Raw genomic sequence first — 20,003 nt, 5'->3', positions numbered from 1 at the left:
GTACCCTTTGACCAACAAACATTAGCTTGTTAAAGTATTCAATACACAGATATTTACAAAAATTTTTAACTGGAAAAGATTTTTAAAACTGCATGTATAGTTTAAATACAAGAATAGAAAAACCCCCCAAAGGATTTATCTCTTTGGGTGATAGGATAATCTCATTTGACTTCTGTGTTTTTTTTTCTCCTGTAATTGTCATTTTTCTTTAGTAATAGAAAAAAATTTGCATATGATTTTATTCTGGTGTCTGTGGGTAAAAACACCCAGAGGTTCCTGGCAGGTTAATCCTAAAAAGGACAATTTGATTTTTCACTTTATCTTAGAGTTTCATTTGTTCCCCTTGATTGACTAATTATTTAAATAAAGTTAAGATTCACTGTGGCATGCATACAGTTGTGTCCAAAATACTCTTTTTTACAGTGGCAATTTCCTAAGGGTATCCTTCAAATTGCATATATTTGTTAATCTTATTGTGGTATTTTGTTTTTCTTAACTGTAGTTTCCTGTTCTTTGGATTTTTTGCATGTCGACATTACTGAAAATAAATATTTTGCTTTGCAGGGTTAGTAAGCCAGACAGAGTGGTGTTGCTAATTCAAGGAAATAGCCTAAGCCATCATCAGTTAAAATTGCATAAAAAGCCAGGTGTACCTTGATTAGAGGGTTTTTTTTTATGTTAATCACCATACATTACATCATTAGTTTTTGGGATTAGAGGTTCTAAGGTAGAAAGCCAGGAATATTCTATTCTTTTTTTAAATTTTATTTATTTTTGAGAGAGAGAATGAGAGGGGGTTGGGTGAGAGGGAGAAGCAGACTCCCCGCTGAGCAGGGAGCCTGACGCGGGACTCGATCCCGGGACTCCAGGATCATGACCTGAGCCAAAGGCAGTCACTTAACCGACTAAGCCACCCAGGTGCCCCAAGCCAGGAATATTCTAAATTCCTGGTGCCCATGCTGTTAAAACTGTTCCTGCAGTGAAGGTTGGGAGAGCGAAAGAGTCCATGGGTGGGTTAGGAGGAGTGAGGGCCAGCAAACCACACCTGCAGTGCCCACAGCGGGAGCTTACGCTTCTCAGCAGTGTTGTGTGTTCTCTTAGCAAATGGTTTAAGTAAGCCCACCTCAGGTATATATGCCATATTGATCCCGATGACCTTCGGTGCACCTCGGCGTGCCCGGAGGTTTGTATGGACCCCCCGGTATGAGAAGCACGGCCTAGACAGCTTGGGTTTTTTCTTAAGGAATCAGGTGGGAATTGTTGATGGTTTGCATGCTTTGAGGGAGCTTCTAGGTTTATTCTACTAATATCAAATGCCTGGTGGGCTGAGAATTTTTGAGGATTGGGCTGAAAGAGATTGAAGGAAATGGACATGGACAGAGAATTATGGCAAACCCATAAAGTGATGAGTATGTGCTATATGGACCAGTCGGTACTGTATTAAGTGCTTTATTACATTACCTCAGTTGATTATCATCCCAGAAATCCTGTGAGATAGGCCTTGTTGTCCGCTTTCATTTACAGGACAGTACACTACAGATGAAGTTAGCCTTTCTTTAAACATTTTTTTCATTTTGAAAGTTTTTATGTGCTTTAGGTATAGGTTTTATTAAGTGAAATCTCTTAACAAAAAAAGGAAAAAATACTTTGTTCCTGAGGTTAAGAATGGAGCATATTTTATCTTCAGACACAGAATCTTCATCTTTATTTATGTAGATATTTGAATTTTGAAAACTGAGGTATAACTAGAATAAGTAAAATGTGGAAATCTTAATTGCATAGCTTAATAAGGTTCTCTTCCTCACACTTTCTCTCCCTGCCCCCGCTCATTTCTGTACCCCAAAAGGTTCTTTTGTGTCCATGCCCCCCCCCCCCTTTTTTGCAAGTATATGTGCTGCTGAAGCGAGCACTTTTGTGTCCGTTCCTAATAAGTAATCTTTTCACCTTTCGGCTTGAACCACTATTCTGATTTTGGTTACTATAAATGAACTTTGCTTCGTCTTGAACTTCATATAGATGAAATAGTACGTACTCTTTCTGCAGCTGGCATCTTTTGCCCAATGTAATGTCCTATGGTTCAGCCACATGTGATTTATTCATCAAACATAAACGAAGGCCATATTTGTTTTATTCACAGGGTTAATTGTTTTTTGGTCCTTCTAGGAGTATGAAACAGAGTAAGTGGGAAATAAGTACAGATTTCAAGAGTGCTGTATGAGGTACCCAGAGAATGCATATGGCTGGCCATGATCTAGAAAGTGCAGAGGAAAAGTCTTGATACGCTGGTACCAGGCTTTGTGTAGAAGATGGAATGAGACCGGCACTTTGAAAAGTGGCTGGACCTCAGACACGTGGGTGGCAGAGGTTGGGTAGGGGTGGGGTGGAGTCTGTGCTCCCAACAGATACTTGTGTTTGACGCATGCGCGAGATGGATGGCGGGCATAAACTTGGCGCCCAGACCTGGACCAGGTCAAGGCGGTGCTTTCTTGAATGTGTGGCCATGAAGCCTTTGAGATATTTACCACTTCGGAAAGATTCATCGGGCAGTGGTACGGCATTGCAGGGATGTCGGCTGTGTAGCGCTCAGGGTCAGGAGGAAGATGTGGGCTGGAGAAAACACAAAACTGGTTGTAGCTGTGAGAGTGGACCAAGGCTCCTGGCTAGAGCTCTGGAGTAGTGGGGTTCACCAAGGGTGGGTGTCAGGATTGCTCGTAAGACTCCTGGAAGTGTACTGGGTGGGCCCGCCTAGGAGCTTTGATCGGTGCTTCGGGGGTCACGGCAGCTGCTTGGATTTTTGAAAAGCCGCTGTTTATTCTAATGTGCTTTCCCTCCCATGCTGCAGGGGGCAGTCAGTGAGGGAAGTGGGTCTTGGGCTCCCCTCTAGGACACACTCCCATCCCACTGGCCGGAGAGTCAGAAGACAGAAATCTTGCTATCTGGGTAGGCAAGAGAGCAGTGTTCAGTGTGTCCCAAGGGACTGTTTCCAAAGTGGTCATGGCGTCCTTGCTTAAACACTGCCCGAACAGGCAGCTTGCCAGCTTCCCAGGCAGCCGTTTTGGGACCAGTTTGAAGATCAGCAAAAGCTTTTCGATGGAATAAGTCAAACCGTCTCCGTGTATAGCTGTCGCAGAGTGGGCCTTGCAAGGAGCCCAGGCTAGTCCACCCTACATGTGATACTCATGGTTATGACGACGGTTTTCACAACTGCCCAGTTTCTTTTTCCCGTGCTCCCCAAGGCTTACTACTCTGTGTAGCTTTTGTTGTGATCCTCTTTAAGATGTTCCTTTTTCCACTATTGCTCTTCAAATAAGACATTACCCAAATTAGGCATTTTGACCAGCGCTAAATAGGGAGGGACCATTTATTCCTCTCTCGTTATATAGATAAGATACTTAAGCATTTTTTGAGGTGGAGTGGAGGGATCACAAGTGTAGACCTTATATATACCTTTAATTCATCTTGGATTCATTCTCTTCTTTGAGCCGGTGGATCTTAACTTTTGTCTGGCCCACCCTCGCTGATCCTCTGCAAGCAGAAGAGGAAGCAGAGCCTCAGAGCCCTGCTGAGGTTGCCTTGCCTTGATGTCCCCATCTCATGACTCCCGTAATGTGTTCAGTTCTAATCTGACAGATAAGACCAAATTCGAATATATTTTTTAAAGATTTTATTTATTTGAGAAAGAGCGAGTGAGAGAGCACAAGCAGGGGGAGCAGCAGAGGGAGAGGGAGAAGCAGACTCCCCACAGAGCAGAGCTCAGTGTGGGGCTCGATCCCAGGACCCTGAGATCATAACCTGAGCCGAAGGCAGATGCTTAGTTGACTGAGCCACCCAGGCGCCCCTCAAATATTTAATCAATACTTCACTCATGAATTGTCCTCGGTTGCCAAAATAAAATTGCCTTTGCACTCTAGGAGATGTTTATTAGGAAAGCAGTTTTAAGGGGTCTTGCCTTTTTCTGAAACTTAAAGAAGCAGTTGTACTAAACTTGCACCAAAGTTTTGGATGTTTCCTATTGATTCTTACACATATTTGCTTACAGTGTATCACACTCATTGGAAAGTCCCTGCCCTGAATATTTACTTGAGTCACACTGTCCTATAAATTATATGACCTGGGCATGTAAGGTTTTATGGCTGGATTTTTGCCCCCCCTTTTTATTTTTTATTGATTTACCCCCCCTTTTCTTAAAGATTTTTTATTTACTTATTTGACACACACACAGAGAGAGAGCATAAGCAGGGGGAGCTACGGAGGGAGAGGGAGAAGCAGGCTCCCCACTGAGCCAGGAGCCCAATGTGGGGCTCGATTCCAGGACCCTGGGATCATGGCCTGAGCCGAAGGCAGATGCTTAACCATCTGAGCGACCCAGGTGCCCCAAAATATTATTTTAAGCTGTCCTTTAATGTTTAATTGTGGACTTGATGATTGTTATGTATAAATTGTCAAACCTTTTTTTCTTTTTTTTAAGATTTTGGTTTTAAGTAATCTCTACACCCAATGTGGGGCTTGAACTCATAACCCTGAGACCAAGAGTTGCGTGTACCACCTACTGACCCAGCCAGACCCAAGCATTCTTTCTGAATTATTTGGAAGTGCTAAGGCAGCACCTTGAAATTTATAACACACTAGTTGGTGGTTAGGTATTAGATTATCCTGCTTTTCAGTGTATCAGCAATTGCCTTTTTGCATAGGGCTGAAGAGGGGTGGTATCAGAGCTACAGATTAAAGAGCTGAGGTGCTAATGGCAAAATAAACGTTGTAATCCTAAGGTTTCTTGAATAATGTAATTTTCCAAATAGACGACATATTTTTGTTTTGCTTTGTAGAACCAGGTCTGTGACTTCTTTAAAGGCATTGTTTTTAAACTTTCTCTATCTTTCAGTGTATGCCATAAGCAGAGTGCTTGCTTCGTGGCAGGTCTGTTTTTTTTTTTTTTTTAAACATACTCTAGGACCACGACTTTACAGGCATTATGTCTGTTTTTTTTTTTTTTAGAAGAAACATTAATTTATTTGCCCAGCCAGTGCTTGCACAGACCTCAGATTTGGGGACTTCTTTTCATTTAGGGTTGTCTTTTGCTCCCTTCTAACTTTAGGAGAGTTCCTTTGAATATGTGATGGGATTATGTCAGGTTCAGTAATCACATACTTCCTATCTAATGGCTTAGTCCTTGGAAGACTGTTTCAGTATATAATTTTCAGCGTAATTCTTTCTAAAGTTTTGGTATCTTCAGTAACCAGTCAGTAGCATATCTATGGAACGATGTCTGAGGATGATGACCGTGGATTCCCAACTCAGGGTTGCTCTCAAGGATCACCAAGTTGGGGGCGCCTGGGTGGCTCAGTCGTTAAGTGTCTGCCTTCGGCTCAGGTCATGATCCCAGGGCCCTGGGATTGAGCCCCGCATCGGGCTCCCTGCTCGGCAGGAAGCCTGCTTCTCCCTCTCTCACTCCTCCTGCTTGTGTTCCCTCTCTCGCTGTGTCTCTCTTTGTCAAATAAATAAAATCTTTAAAAAAAAAAAAAAGATCACCAAGTTGGTAGAGAGCAATTGTTAGTGGCGCTCCTCTGGATCAAGAGCAAATTCCTTTTGGAAAAGGGTATTATTGCTTTAGTGTCAGATTTGCCAGTTCTCCCTCTGTTTTCTCCATTCTAACTCCCACTAAAATCAATTTAGTAGCGCTGGGAGGAGTAATTTCTACCTTGGCACAATAATCTGGCCACTAGTCTAATATATATATATATATACACACATGCACACACACACTTACATATATATACACACACACTCTTAAGATTTTATTTTTCGACAGAGAGACACAGCAAGAGAGGGAACACAAGCAGGGGGAGTGGGAGAGGGAGAAGCAGGCTTCCCGCTGAGCAGGGAGCCCAATGTGGGGCTCGATCCCAGGACCCTGGGATCATGACCTGAGCTGAAGGCAGATGCTTAACGACTGAGCCACCCAGGCGCCCCCCAAGATTTTATTTTAAAGTAATCTCTACACCCAGTGTGGGGCTTGAACCCACAACCCTGAGATCAAGAGTCACAAGCTCCACTGATGGAGCCAGCCAGGTGCTCCTGGAATGTGAGACTATTAATTAGATATAAACTTAGAGGTAGCATAATGGGAACGAGTAGGCTCCAGGTACTAATGGGGACAGAGTTTCTTTCTGGGTCTGAGAATACTGTGAACTTAGATCTTGGGGACGTTTGTATACATTGTGAGTATACTAAAACCACTGACTTGTATGCCTCACATGGGTGAATTTTATGGTATGTGAGTTATATCTAAGTGTGTAAAAAAGATCCTATTAATGGATTTTTAGTGCAAAGAAGATTCCAGAATTGCTTGTGATTTCCTGCCTTCCTTTTTCCATTCTCCAGATCTCCCAAAGTAGTTGAAATAAAGATAAAGAACATTAAACACTCTTATCTTCTGGTGGTGGGGAAATGCTGAGTGGCCCTGAATTTGTGCAGTGAAAGTTGTTTACACAAGCCTGCGTCTGTAAGCCCAGAGATAAGAAAAATCAGGCTGAAGGCTCATTCAGGCAAAAAAGTGATCAGAAAATCACGCAAACATGTCTGATGGAAAATCTGGGATTTCCTGATACTGGTCCTTTAGTTATGGACCATTCCAGGCTGTCAACAAAGTAGTTGTCTAAAGTAAAATTCTGACACACGCTACAATGTGGATGAACCTTAAAGACATTAAGCTCAGTCACAAAAAGACAAATGTAGTATTCCATTTAGGAGAGCTACCTAGAGTAGTCCGATTCATAGAGCTAAAGTAGAATGGTGGTTGTCAGAGGCTGAGGGAGAGGAAAATGGGGAGATGTTGTTGAACAGATACAGAGTTTCAGTCAGGGAAGGTGAAAACGTTCTGGAGATGGATGTTGGGGATGGTTGCACAACCGTGTGAATTGTACTTAATGCCGCTGAACTATACACTTGAAAATAGGTAAAATGTGGGGAGCCTGGCTGGTTCAGTCAGTAGAGCGTGTGACTCTTGATCTCAGCGTCATGAGTTCAAGCTCCATGTTGGGTGTAGAACTTACTTAAAAAAAAAAAAAAAAAAAAAATATATATATATATATACACACACACACACACACACACATATATATATATATATATATAACAGGGGCACCTGGGTGGCACAGCTGGTTCAGCATCCGACTTAGTTTTGGCTTAGGTCGTGATTGTAGGGTTGTGAGACTGAGCCCTGAGTTAGGCTCCACACACCGCACAGAATCTGCTTGAGAGTCTCTCCTCTTCTCCCTCTGCCCCTCCCGTTCATGCTCGCTCTCTCTCTCAAATAAATAAATAAATCTTTAAAAAAACCTATTAAAAATGGGTAAAATGTTAAATTCTATGTTGTCTGTATTTAAACACAAAAAAGAACTCCATTAAGAGTAAAATCACTGGAGGGGCCCCTGGGTGGCCCAGTTGGTTGAGCCTCCATCTTTTGATCTCGGCTCAGGTTTTGATCTCAGGGTTGTGAGTTCAAGCCTGGTGTCAGACTCCACACTGGGCATAGAACCTACTTAAAAAAAAATAAAATCACTCTAAGGGGGTGGGACACAGGGGTCTGGGTTCTTTACCAGACTGCGCACTAGTTTCAGTGGCTTAGTTTCTGCTACTGTCCTGAGTGTCTGAGGAACAAACCAGATGCTCAGTGAGGTCTCCAACTGCTGTACCTTCCTTCTCATCCTTCCACCTGTCCTTCGTGGAGCACCTCCTGTGTCCCAGAAATTGAGCTCTGCACTGGAGAAAGATGAAAGTGTGCCCCAAGGCGTTGAAAATCCTGAGGGAGGTTGGGAGAGATGCGTTTGCTTTTTAAAAGTGTCATATTGCATAGTGCTCATCTGTGGTGTAGTGAGTGTGGGTGGCACTATTTAGGTAGTGTTTGGGGGAGGGGTGTGACCGTGAAATGTCTGGAAACCGAATTTAAAGTACTAAAATCAATACATGGCTGAAATTTGATACTCACAGATGCACTCTTTAAAAAGACAGTGCCTGTAAAAGAGTAAGAGTTGTTTATAGCCTGAAAATTCTTCAGGAAAGAAAGAAATCCTCATGGTGCCAGAGGAGCTAGGAACTTTCTGTGAGGAGCCACGAGCATGAGGATGAGGCAAACTATCTGGTGGCTCCTGTTTCCTGAGGCAACAGAAAGCAAACACAGCTAGCTGGTTCCTCAAGGAACTGATGGACTGGCCAGTGGAGGACACCAGAATACAAACAGGAGACAAAACGTGTTTACAGAGTGTCCTATCACAAAATACCGTAGACGAGGTGGCATATAAACCACAGGAGTTTACTTCTCACAGTTCTAGAGTCTGGGAAGTCCAGGACCAGGGGCCCGGCAGAGGGTCTGGTCTGGTGGAGGCCTGCTTCCTGGCTCACAGCAGCATTTTGCTGTGTCCTCATGTGGTGGGGGAGGGGGTGAAGGAGCTCTCTGGAGTCCCTTTTCTGAGGGTTCTAATCCCTCAGGACCTGATAACCTTCCAAAGGCCCCCGCCACCAAATACCATCTCCCTGGGGATTAGCACTTCAACGTACAAATTTTGGGAGGATGCAGACATTCCGTTGTAGCACAGAGTAATATATAAGTAATTGAAAATAACAGATTATGGAAGGGAAGCCTGAAAGTCCGATGGGTCAGTGACCACGAGCTTGGACAGTCTGGTTTCAGAACACATTTTAGACGCTGTTAATGTTTTTAGGGAGAGCTTATTCTTAGAGGCAGTGTTCATCTGTTAAATAAATTCTTTACCCCGGGGAGGAGGAGGTGCGGGAGGGTGGTGGAGAGGTGAAGTGAAGCAAGGATGTGATATTTTTGGAACAGTTTGAAATACAAAGTAATTTCCTGATAAGATTAGTTTCTCCTAAGTTAAACCCCAACTGTGGTCACTCTCTTAGTAATGAAGTAGTCAAAGCAAAGTGGACAAGCTTAGAAAAACTGGGTCCCTAGCTCTTGTGCTGAATTCTGAGACTGTGTCCTAAGCTCACTTGAAATTCACTTTAGGATAAGGGATGGATCAGTTTTTGTGGAGTACCTTATTTTGATTTGATTTGTTTGCGAATTTTACAATAAATCAGTCTGTTTTCCCCGTCAACTTTTCCACATTGGTGGTGGGGGGGAACGTTGCACCTATTTGAAATAGAGCAAATTATTTTTTTTATTTTGCAAATTTGAAAGAAAATGTACAAGAATGCTAAGGATTAAGAATTATTAACATTGTAACCCAGCAAATCCTGGGTTGTCCCCCCCCCCCCCCCGAAAGGGACATTAGAAAATAATTACACTAAAAGATATTTCTTTCTACTTGCTAATTTCATTATCATTCACCAGTTACATTAAGAAGCTGTTGTAATAGGCATTTATTTATTGATTTATTTTTAAAGATTTTATTCATTTGACAGAGACAGTGAGAGAGCACAAGCAGGGGGAGCAGCAGAGGGAGACGGAGGAGTGGAGTCCCTGCTAAGCAGGGAGCCCAACACAGGGCCCCTGAACCCAGGACCCCGGGATCATGACCTGAGCCAAAGGCAGACGCTTAACTGAGCCACCCAGGCACTCCTGTAATAGGCATTTAAAAGGAAATTATTAAAGAGCTGTCTCATTGTGTTTAAGGGTATGAACACAGAAGTTTATGTTGGCTTGTATTATAAGAAAAGTGTTGTCTAAACCTGGCTAGGTGCTGTTAGAAACAAATGCAACTTTGTATTTCATAAGTAAGGTTACCACTAGGTCATTAATCTGATTTCTCAACCTTTAAGGAGTAGGTCATACATCTTTTCTTATTTTAAATAGGTGGTGAAACTGTCATTTATCTTTTAAATGCAGGGAAATTTCTTTTTAAAGTAAATTTTTCCCAGTGACTAAGATAATACGGACTCAATGCACAATACTTGGAAGTTAGAAAAAACTGGAGACGTTTCTGGAAAATCTCTTCCTTTCAGGCGGTCTGTTTCAGGATAACTTTTGGTTGTGTTTTGAGGAAGCTTCATCCCTGCTGGTTTGCTTTTATCCAGACTAGCCATCCTTTCTGCTTTGTATGATACATTTGTGGACAACTTGTCAGAGACCCCCTGTCCGTTTCCTACCTCCTCTCTGGTGTTTTGAATGTGGAGGATTTGGGAGGCAATCACCTAGCCTCACCCCATCAGCTTCCTGTCTTTTTCATGGGTACACAAGGAACTTTACTTTGCATTTTTTTTTAAAGATTTTATTTATTTATTTGACAGAGAGAGACAGTGAGAGAGGGAACACAAGCAGGGGGACTGGGGGAGGGAGAAGCAGGCTTCCCGCCGAGCGGAGAGACCGAAGCTGGGCTCAATCCCAGGACCCTGGGATCCTGACCTGAGCCGAAGGCAGATGCTTAACGACTGAGCCACCCAGGCGCCCCTTTGCATTTGTTAAACATTAAAGCCAGTAAGGGTGCCTGGCTGGTTCCGTCCCTGGAGCATGCTAGTCTTGGTCTCGGGGTCGTGAGTTTGAGCCCCACATTGGGTGTAGAGATTACTTAAAAATCTTAAAAAGGGGCACCTGGGTGGCTCAGTCGGTTAAGCGTCTGCCTTCAGCTCAGGTCACGATCCCAGGGTCCTGGGATCGAGCCCCGCATTGGGTTCCCTGCTTATGCAGTCTCTCTCTGTCAGATAAATAAATAAAATCTTAAAAAAAAAAAAAATCTTAAAAAAACAAAAAAAATTAAAGTCAACAGAACATACTGCAGCAACCCTCTACTTGTGAACGTCTGTTCTTAGGGTTTGTTTCTAAGTCTGGGGCTTCGCAATCAGAAGGCTTTCTGTATAGGGGAGAGCCCTTCTGTGGGAGGCATTGGGTTCCGATTCTGGCCCCACTACTCAGTGGAATTGTAGCCATGACAGACAGGTTCTACTCGGTTTCTCCTGTGCAAGGGTAATAACGTTTGTTAGATAAAATTATACACGATTTACCGGATGCATAGCAGGCTTTCAGAAAGTGTTCTCTGAGGGCGCCTGGGTGGCTCAGTAGGTTGAGCATCTGCCTTTGGCTCGGGTCGTGGTCCCGGAGTCCCGGGATCGAGCCCCATGTTGGGAATCCCTGCTCGACGGGGAGTCTGCTTCTCCCTCTGCCCCTCACCCCACTTGTGCTCTCTTTCTCTCCCTCAAATAAGATATTTTTTAAAAAAAGTGTTCTCTCTATTGATGTTATGCCCAGCAAAACCTGTTTGTTTCTTTCATTCAGAAATGTTTGTTGAATACCACCTGTAGGCCAGGCTTTGCTCTAGGTACGGGACACCAAAACGGGGAAAAAAAATACCCCTCTCCATGGGGAGCTCAGATTCTTGTGGAGGAGGCAGTAATAAACAAGATAAATGCCTAATATATATGATATATTAAGTAGTGGTGGGTTCTAAGGAGAAAAGAGTATAAAAGCATGGAAGTGTGTGTGTGTGTGTGTGTGTGTGTGGTGGGAGAGGAAGTGTGGAGGTACTTAACCTGTAATGTAGCTGCATGTTGTTTCCATGTGTAATGGGTCTTTATGCTCCAATTGGAGGCCAAAACTTGCCCCTTTCTAGAAGTGGAACTTCTTTGCTGTTCCTGGCATGGTTCTGGGAGGAGGTGGGTTCTGATGTTGCCTGCCTGGGAATGCAGGCTCCAGTAACAGAGGGTTTGAGAGGTACGTGTACGTGCGGTCTTTGGATATATCACGGAAAGTTCTTGGAATAGTGTCAAGCATTCAGTAAATTTTAGTTCTTATATATTAATGCTGTTTAGCTATTCTCTGTCTTTTGTTATAAAACTGAAAAGTTTTAAATAGAAACCAGAGGGGCCACTTTCTTGGAAAAATTGCCCAGTGTTAGGAAGCAGTAAGTATGTCGGGGTCACGTTTGGAGCACAGACATGATGTGGACCCTCCTCCCCCCAGTTTCCCACACTGGTCACTTCTTTCTCCAGATCTCTCATTTTCTCTTTTTTCCCCTCTTGAACCCCTGCGGCCATTTGGAGGAATAGATTTTAAGGCAGGAACCATGGTTAATGTATGTAACAAAGACCATTTGTGTTACTATCTATTGAAACAGGAGGCGGAAGGAAGAAACACATTCTCGAAAGCATAGTCAGGTTTCTGAAAATGCACTTGGTTAAAGAGAAGAGGATAAAAAGTCTAGTAAAGGTGTGGTGCGCGCTGACTGACGGAAGAACAGAACACTCTTCCTAGGCTTGAGCCATGTCTTACTGAACGGCTAAATACGAGATTGGAAAAGTAACAAATCCATTCAGGGATGTGAGCTTATTCTGTGTGATCTATACCTTCAATTTCTCATTATTTCTCAGTGATGCTTTCTGGTTTAAGGAATATGGATTCTGTTACTGGTATTAAAAATTAATACTTAAAAAACTTTATCGAAGGCTACTGCTAATTATTTCAGTTCTTTATACATTATGTCTGCCCCAGTTTAATAATGGTCACTAAATCAGTTTTGTTTTTTTAAAGATTTATGAGAGAGAGGGAGAGCCTGCATAAGGGGGAGGGGCAGAGGGAAAGGGATAAAGGAGCTCAGGCAGACTCCCTGCTGTGCGTGGAGCCCCACGCGGGGTGCTAGCCCAGGTCCCTGAGATCACCACCTGAGCTGAAACCAAGAGTCAGATACTTAACCGACTGTGCCGCTAAGTCAGTTTCATTTTTTTTTAAGATTTTTTATTTATTTATTTAATTGACAGGGAGACACAGCGAGAGAGGGAACAGAAGCAGGGGGAGTGGGAGAGGGAGAAGCGGGCTTCCTGCTGAGCAGGGAGCCCGACGCGGGGCTCGATCCCAGGACCCCGGGATCATGACCTGAGCCGAAGGCAGTCGCTCAACCGACTGAGCCACCCAGGCGCCCCGCTAAGTCAGTTTTAATAGTAAATAAATGTCTGTTGAAAATATTAGAACTATCCCCCTCCCCCCAAAAAAGAAAAATCAAGAGGCTCAGAATTAAAAGATACTGGGTTCTTTGTTATCGTATTTTGTGAGTTAAATTATCCTCTAAAATCAGAAAAGCAATGATGTATAGTAGAAAGTTTAGCATGGTTCTGGGTTAGGATGTCAGCCTCTTTCTCAACCATTGCATAAAAGTGGAGACTGATCTTTGTCTCTGTTTTCTCACATGTGAAGTAATTATTACTATCCCAAAAGGTGGTTGTGATGATTAAATGAATTAATAAATGTGTAAGTGTCTAACACAAGGTAGATGTTAAAATTAAATCTGATTGATTTGGCTTCTGTCAGGAAGAGTTTATTCACTCCTGATGTTGACTTTGAGCGCCGTCAGATTGCCCAGTTGATAAACGTTAATTTTTATTTATTTATTTATTTACTTATTTTTTTTCCTTTAAAGATTTTATTTATTTGACAGAGAGAGAGATAGCAAGAGCAGGAACACAAGCAGGGGGAGTGGGAGAGGGAGAAGCAGGCTTCCCGCGGAGCAGGGAACCCGATGTGGGGCTCGGTCCCAGGACCCTGGGATCATGACCTGAGCCGGAGGCAGACGCTTAACGACTGAGCCACCCAGGCGCCCCTAAACATTAATTTTTAATGTTAGATTTTAATTTAATGTTACTGTTAAGCACTGGCTTTTTTTAAAAATTAAAACAATTTTTTTATTATGTTAATCACCATCCATTACATCACCAAGGCACTGGCTTTAATAATACTGCTAATAGGGAGCGTCTGGCTGGCCTAGTTGGTGGAGCACGCAACTCTTCATCTTGGGGGTCGTAAGTTCGAGCCCCGTGTTGGGTGTAGAGATTACTTAAAAAGGAAAATATCTTTTTAAAAAAAATGCTGCTGCTAGGAGTGGTGGTAATGATGATGACGGTAGGCAGCCTGCCACTGTAAAGTGCTTCGTGTGTGTTACCTCGGTTACTCTGAACAGGGACCCTCTGAGGGCAGGTTTTTCTAGGATGATCTTTTTTTGCTGACAAGAAGCAGATTAAGAGATTTAGAAAGTCATGAAAAAAAATGTTAAGGGATCACTTTTTGTTGGTCTAGAGTACAAGAGTCAAAAAGTCACGGGAGGTTGTTGATAACAGTTGGCAGCGAGAACTTTCTTTTGGAAGCAGTTCAGTGTTTGGCGGGACAGAAGCCAGGACTTGGCTCAGCGTGGGGCTGCGACACCTAACCACGCTTAAAGCACACGGTATTGGGCTTTTCGAAGGCTGATTAGATGGCATCCCAAAGGTCTGGGGTAGTTGCATAGTCTTCCTGAAAATTCCCAGAAAGTGTCTGCTTTTGCTTTCTTCTGCATTGAGCTGTCCACCTGGAAAATAAGTGGCTTACCGCTGGTTATTATTAGTTCGCACAGGGTTGAGAGCCCAGCCTGTAATCTCTGTTTTGCAGGGAAGGAAGTAGGCTGGAAAAGTACAGCAGACAGTTTGGTCCCCAGACGTTCCGGGCAGGCCCGAGACGGTCATGATGTGTACGTGTTCTCCTTCATTCAGGGTACCTGATGTTGGGGTTCTCTGGGCCCCTGGGAACTTGTGGTGAACCGGCAGTTGGCCTTCGTGACACTTGGCAATTTAGAACTTTGGATACACCCAATACCCTAGTTACCTGGAAAGGAAAATTCTAAGTTCTAGAATGCAACATTAGTTTTTCTCCTTATGTTTGTGCTTATTTCATCTTTGAATGCTGATCTTTTAGTGAATACAGAGAGAAGTTGATTTAACAGTGTTTTAAAAAGAGACCTAACAAACCAATATGAGCACCTTGACTGAATCAAAAGCAGCTCTAAAAGATCTTTCTGGAACGGATGGGGAACTCTTAATATGGAATGGATGTTAAGTTCTTAACATCCTTGATAAACACCTTAACACCTTGATAAAGGTGTTTTGATTATGTAGGAGAAGGGCCTTATTTAGAGGTTCATGCTTAAGGGTATAAAGGGGGAGTGCCCTTAGGTTGGCAGTTTATTTATTTTTAAAGATTTTATTTACTTGACAGAGAGAGCGAGAGAGGGAATGAATATAAGCGGTGGGTGAGGGAGAAGCATGCTTCCCGCCGAGCAGGGAGCCCGACATGGGGCTCGATCCCAGGACCCTGCGATCATGACCTGAGCCGAAGGCAGACGCTTAACCACTGAGCCACCCAGGCGCCCCAATGTTGGCAGTTTAGAAATGGTTCTGCAAAAATAAATGAAGCGCTCTTCCGCCTGCTGCTTCACCAAGCTCCTCAGGGGCAGGGTCTAGCTTTGGGAAGATTCAAAGCACCTTGTACAGGCACTCCCTAATCTGTTCATTGAATGGGGGAAAAATGTGAATAGCACAACCACTTGAAAGTACTAGCAGCAACCATTTCAAACTGAGCTGTTAGGTTTTCCTTGCAGACTTACTGACTGGCAGGAATCCAGGAATGAGGGGGCAGTCTGGTTCCTCATGGGTATTTTCAGGAAATCAGGCTGAGTTTGTAACAGATCTGAAAAGGGAGGGGCAGGGCATTGGGTGGTCCCGTCCAGATCTCCAAGACTGATGTATTTTTGCAGAAAATAAGCAGGTGCCACTGTGCGCAGTGAAAGCTGAGCTTTCTGGAACTTCCCATCCTATTCTTTGGAATTTGGTTTACTCTCAGGCTGGGCTGGTAGTCAGAGAGGTTTTAAGAGGCTGGTGGGTAGGCTTGGCGCTGCTCTCAGGTTTTGAAGTGTTGTTTAAGCTGTTCTTGGGTGGTATGGGAAGGGAGGGAAAACTTACCAGTTTGTGCTAATTTATTGCCTATTGCTCATAAGTGTTTTACCTTGTTCAGTGTTTTCTCAAGAAATGCAGTGAGAATAACAGCTATAGTCAACTTTCTTCCTTAATTGCTAAGCGAATATGGTGTTTAGGCAGAGAATGGGATTAGTTACAGAATGCTGATTGTTTATCTTCTGTTTAGGGTGAAAGAGATGAGGCACAAAGGAAGGGAACCATTTTGTTGATATATAAATTTGAAATTTTGTTCGTTTCTTTCTTTTTTTTTCTTTCTAATGAGACATTCAGTGGTTAACTGAAACAGCCTTCTAAAAATACCCGTTAGCAGCACAGAAAGTATTTTCTCTTTGTCTAAAATTAGCTGATTTGAGCTCTGTAGTCTGGTTTCCTAAATCCTTCCATGAGGTGCTCTAGCCGCTTCTCTAGTTTTATGAGCTCTGGGTAACATGTTTGGGGAAGCAAACTACGAATGACTTTATCTTTGACAGAAGAATTTACAAATATCTGAGGCTGGTTCCAGTTTAGATCTCACCTCTTCCAGGAAGCCTTCCCAAGCTGTTTCTGTCCTGTGCTCTCCTTTACTTTACTTTTCTTTTTTTTAAGATTTTATTTATTTTTTAGAGAGAGAGAGAGAGAGAGCGCGCGCGCACACACAAGCTGCAGGGGGATGGGTGGGGGGCTGGAGGCAGAGGGAGAAGCAGACTCCCCGCTGAGCAGGACCCTGGGATCATGACCTGAACCGAAGGCAAACACACTCAACCGACTGAGCCACCCAGGCGCCCCTGTGCTCTCTTTTCTGTCACCTGTCTTCCTCGATAGCACTGCTTTCCACGTCCCCCCCCCCAACCCCGTCCTGAAGGGCATAACCTGTGCCCTGCTCACTGTTCTATCCCAGTGATTCACATGACTGTTTGCTGAATATTTAGGCGCTTAACAAATATTTGTCAAATGTCAGAATTGGTCCATTTACTGAGCAGAAAGAAAGGGAGATATTATTTGGTGGTGGTGTTGACAAAGAGACCTATCACTTCACAGGAAAATTAAGGAAGTGGGAGCTGAAAAGAAAGCAGGAGAGAAACTGGTTGAGTTGGGAGCAGCCCGGAAGTGTTGATGAGGTTGGGGTGTGGTGGTAGAAAGAAGCCCACTGCCTAGTGGCCAGGCTGATGGGAACACCTCCATACCCACGTTTCCTCTGCCTGAGCCCTAGATGGCACTGGACACTTCTGGGGTGTGTTTATGTTTCTAAAATACTATATGTGCTTTCGAAAAATGTGGTTTACCTGCCTCAGGTGGGAAACAATATTGATTTTGTGAAAGTTAGGTATACTTAGCAGTTTGCATTTGTCAATTTCTGGAAATGTTTTTTAGTTATTTGGAGTGTGTGTGCTTTCTCTTCCAGATCCCTTGAAAGAAGGGGGTCCTAGCTTCTCTTTTAGACTCATAGCATTTCTGTCTTAGAAATGTTCCCATTTTACAGCCGTTGGAATATTCAAGGAGGACCACCTGTCATCCCATTTCCCTGCCCGAGTTCTGGATCAGTTAGTTGAGAAGGAAGACCGGAGTAAGGAAGATGGAGACCACAAGTTTACCTTTATTGCTGATAGTAGATGAAGCTGATAATGGAGAATGTGGCCTATTCCCGTGGGCAGGTGGTCTCCCCGAGGCTGAGCTCCAGTGCTGGGCTGGGGATAGCCCCGCTACGGGTTCAGAGCAGAATGTCGGCCCCCAAGTGAGGACAGAGGGAGAGGATGACCCTGCATGCACACCCGCTTGTCCTTCCAGACCCACTGAGGGTGGGTGCTCCTTCCTTGGGAGGAGGCAGGCTTATGGGGGGAGAGAGGAGGCCTTTTTCTATTAAGATGTAAGAAAATGACACCTGTAGAGGGGATGTCCTTTCCTAAAGTCACACAGCTAGTTGGCAACAGATTTTTCTCCTGGGCTCTAGAGGCCATTGGTATGCATAGAAAGGCCATGGTTTTGGAGCTGGCCAGGCCCCCCTCACACGCTACCTCTGTGACCTTTGTGTTGATTTACGCATCTGCACAATGGGGTTCATCTTCCTGCCGCAGGGACTCTTGGGGAGGGTTACAGTTGATTAACCCATGTTTAATAACCTGGGCTCATTCTCCATTTCCTCCTCATGAGTAGTGCAAAGCTCACCCAGCCTGTCTGCAGCATTTACCAGCCCGCATGTTCTCTCTTTTTAATCCTGGCCTAGAGCCTCAGGAAACTTAGTTATTGGGAGGTGGTTCTCAGCAGCGTGGGACTTGGAAATTGAGTATTTTAATTTTGATATTTTGGGAGGAGAAACCGTTGTTCCTAAGGAAGCAAAGTGCTACATTGAAAGAATTTTCCATGTCATACACACCATCGACAGGACTTGGGCGTTACACCTGGAATTGATTTTGTAGTCAGGAGTTGAACAGCGTGGCCTGTTTAACCTTGGGGAGCAGATGCCGTTCAATTCCAAATATTCTTATTTCTTTCCTAGGACATTCTTTAAGTGTCTGTTTTCAAGGTTTTGTTACACATGTTAGAGGACTATGAAAAAGTTCCTGGGGGGGGCGCGGGTTGGGGGCTAGGTGGAAGGGTGAAAATGGGAAACATTCACATCTTTGTGCAAGGAGGGACCTGGTCCAGAATGTGTCAAATGGGATGGAGCCCTGTGTCCACGTTTCTTGGGGTGTCCTGGATTAAACCCTCCCGGGCCTCCCCGGGATGCTGTGGCCAGAAGAATGCAGCTCTAAGCAGGCGCACATCCTGTGTTGAGCCCTGTGTGTTGACCTTCTCTCTCAGTGTCTGCTCCTTGCTTCCCGTCCAGATCTTCAGGTCAGTGAGGTGCAGCTGTGAGGCTGTGTCCACACAGCTTGGATCCACACACGTTTGCCTCAGACCCTAATGCTCAGACGTTCATTCAGTGACGTTCTGTTTCTCACCTTTCCACTTCAAGCCTGCCTTTTGCATTTTGTGCGTTCCCAGCCCCCGTTCCCCCACCCCCAGCCGCGCAGGCTGGAGGGGCCTGGTCCCACAGGCGGGCAGTGGCGGAGCCCCAGCACTGAGGAAAGGTGGGGCGGGAGGGCACTTCCTCCGGGGGCTCTGGACTTCCTGCGCGGGCCTGGAGGGAAGCGGAGCTGGAGGGTGTGTGAACCCTCAGGGTTGTACCAGCAACACAAACGTTCCTGCGCAACAAAGACGGTTTAAAATGCTGTAAACACCTCTTTACGCACCCCCCCACCCGCCCCCTTACTGGCAGCTCAATTTCCAGGGCAGTTTTGGGGAGGGTAGCTTTTAATTTATAAATTTGTTGATGGGAGAGGGTGATGGTAAAAACCGTCTTTCCTTTTGACAGTCTTGGGCCCTAGCAGTTTTTTGTTTTTCCGTGGTTAGAGAGGCTCTTTTCTTTCCCAGACCACAAGGGCCTATGTTTACCTAGGGCTCTGGTTGGTTCTCCTTAGCAGCTCCTACGAGGGTTTCAATGAGTGTGGCTGGCTGTCAGCATTGGGGGCAATGGGGGCCTTGCCGCCCTGGGCCTCAGTTCCGAATGTTGTCGTTTATCTGGAGGCGTCAGCATTATCAAAGTGTGTCCGTTCATGCTGACAAAGTGCTGACTTGCTTTGTGTTTACCTTTTTTTTAAGGTTATTTTTAATTTTTAATGATTTTATTTATTTATTTGACAGAGACACAGCGAGAGAGGGAACACAAGGAGGGGGAGTGGGAGAGGGAGAAGCAGCCTTCCTTTGAGCAGGGAGCCCTGATGCGGGGCTCAGTCCCAGGACCCCGGGATCATGACCTGAGCCGAAGGCAGACGCTTAACGACCGAGCCACCCAGGCGCCTCTATTTTTAATTTTTTAATACGTGAAAGTCTTTTCTTTCCCTGCTTCACAGTCCTACAGACTTCCGGAGAAGTTTTTGAAAATTTTGTGGAAGTTTTGTGCAGAAAGGAAAACCATCTCCAATCTCAGCATTCTGGCATAAGCACTGTTAACATTTAGGAATATTTCTTTCTAGTCTTTAGGCACGTTAAAAGATAAAATTCAACTGAGTAAATTTTATAAGATCTTATTGGCTTTAGTCAGTGATTCATGAATTGGGTGGCATCCCATCTGGCAGATAGAAAGGAGCTTGGGAGAGCTGTATGAAATGAAAGGGGGGGGGTTGCACGCAGGGTGCATGGGACAATGATGAGGAAGTTAAAAAAGCAAAGAGCAGATTGTGGCAAGGTCACTTTCCTTTAGGGGACAGCAGGGATCTCTCAGGCTGATGACCTCACTAGTGCGGACCAGGTGTTTCCAAATT

At 44.4% G+C, this 20,003-nt stretch overlaps 1 protein-coding gene across 1 annotated transcript in view; it reads left to right on the top strand.

The window, feature by feature from the left end:
- The window catches only part of RASSF3 (Ras association domain family member 3), a 67,867-nt gene that overhangs the window by 26,308 nt on the left and 21,556 nt on the right, over positions 1–20,003 (top strand). The gene's annotated exons all lie outside the window — the stretch shown is intronic.

The sequence above is a fragment of the Zalophus californianus genome, chromosome 9, assembly GCF_009762305.2.
Source record: "Zalophus californianus isolate mZalCal1 chromosome 9, mZalCal1.pri.v2, whole genome shotgun sequence".
In the NCBI taxonomy this organism is placed as follows: domain Eukaryota; kingdom Metazoa; phylum Chordata; class Mammalia; order Carnivora; family Otariidae; genus Zalophus; species Zalophus californianus.
Note: the sequence above shows the minus strand (reverse complement) of the source record. Positions and strands in the feature narration are given on the sequence as shown.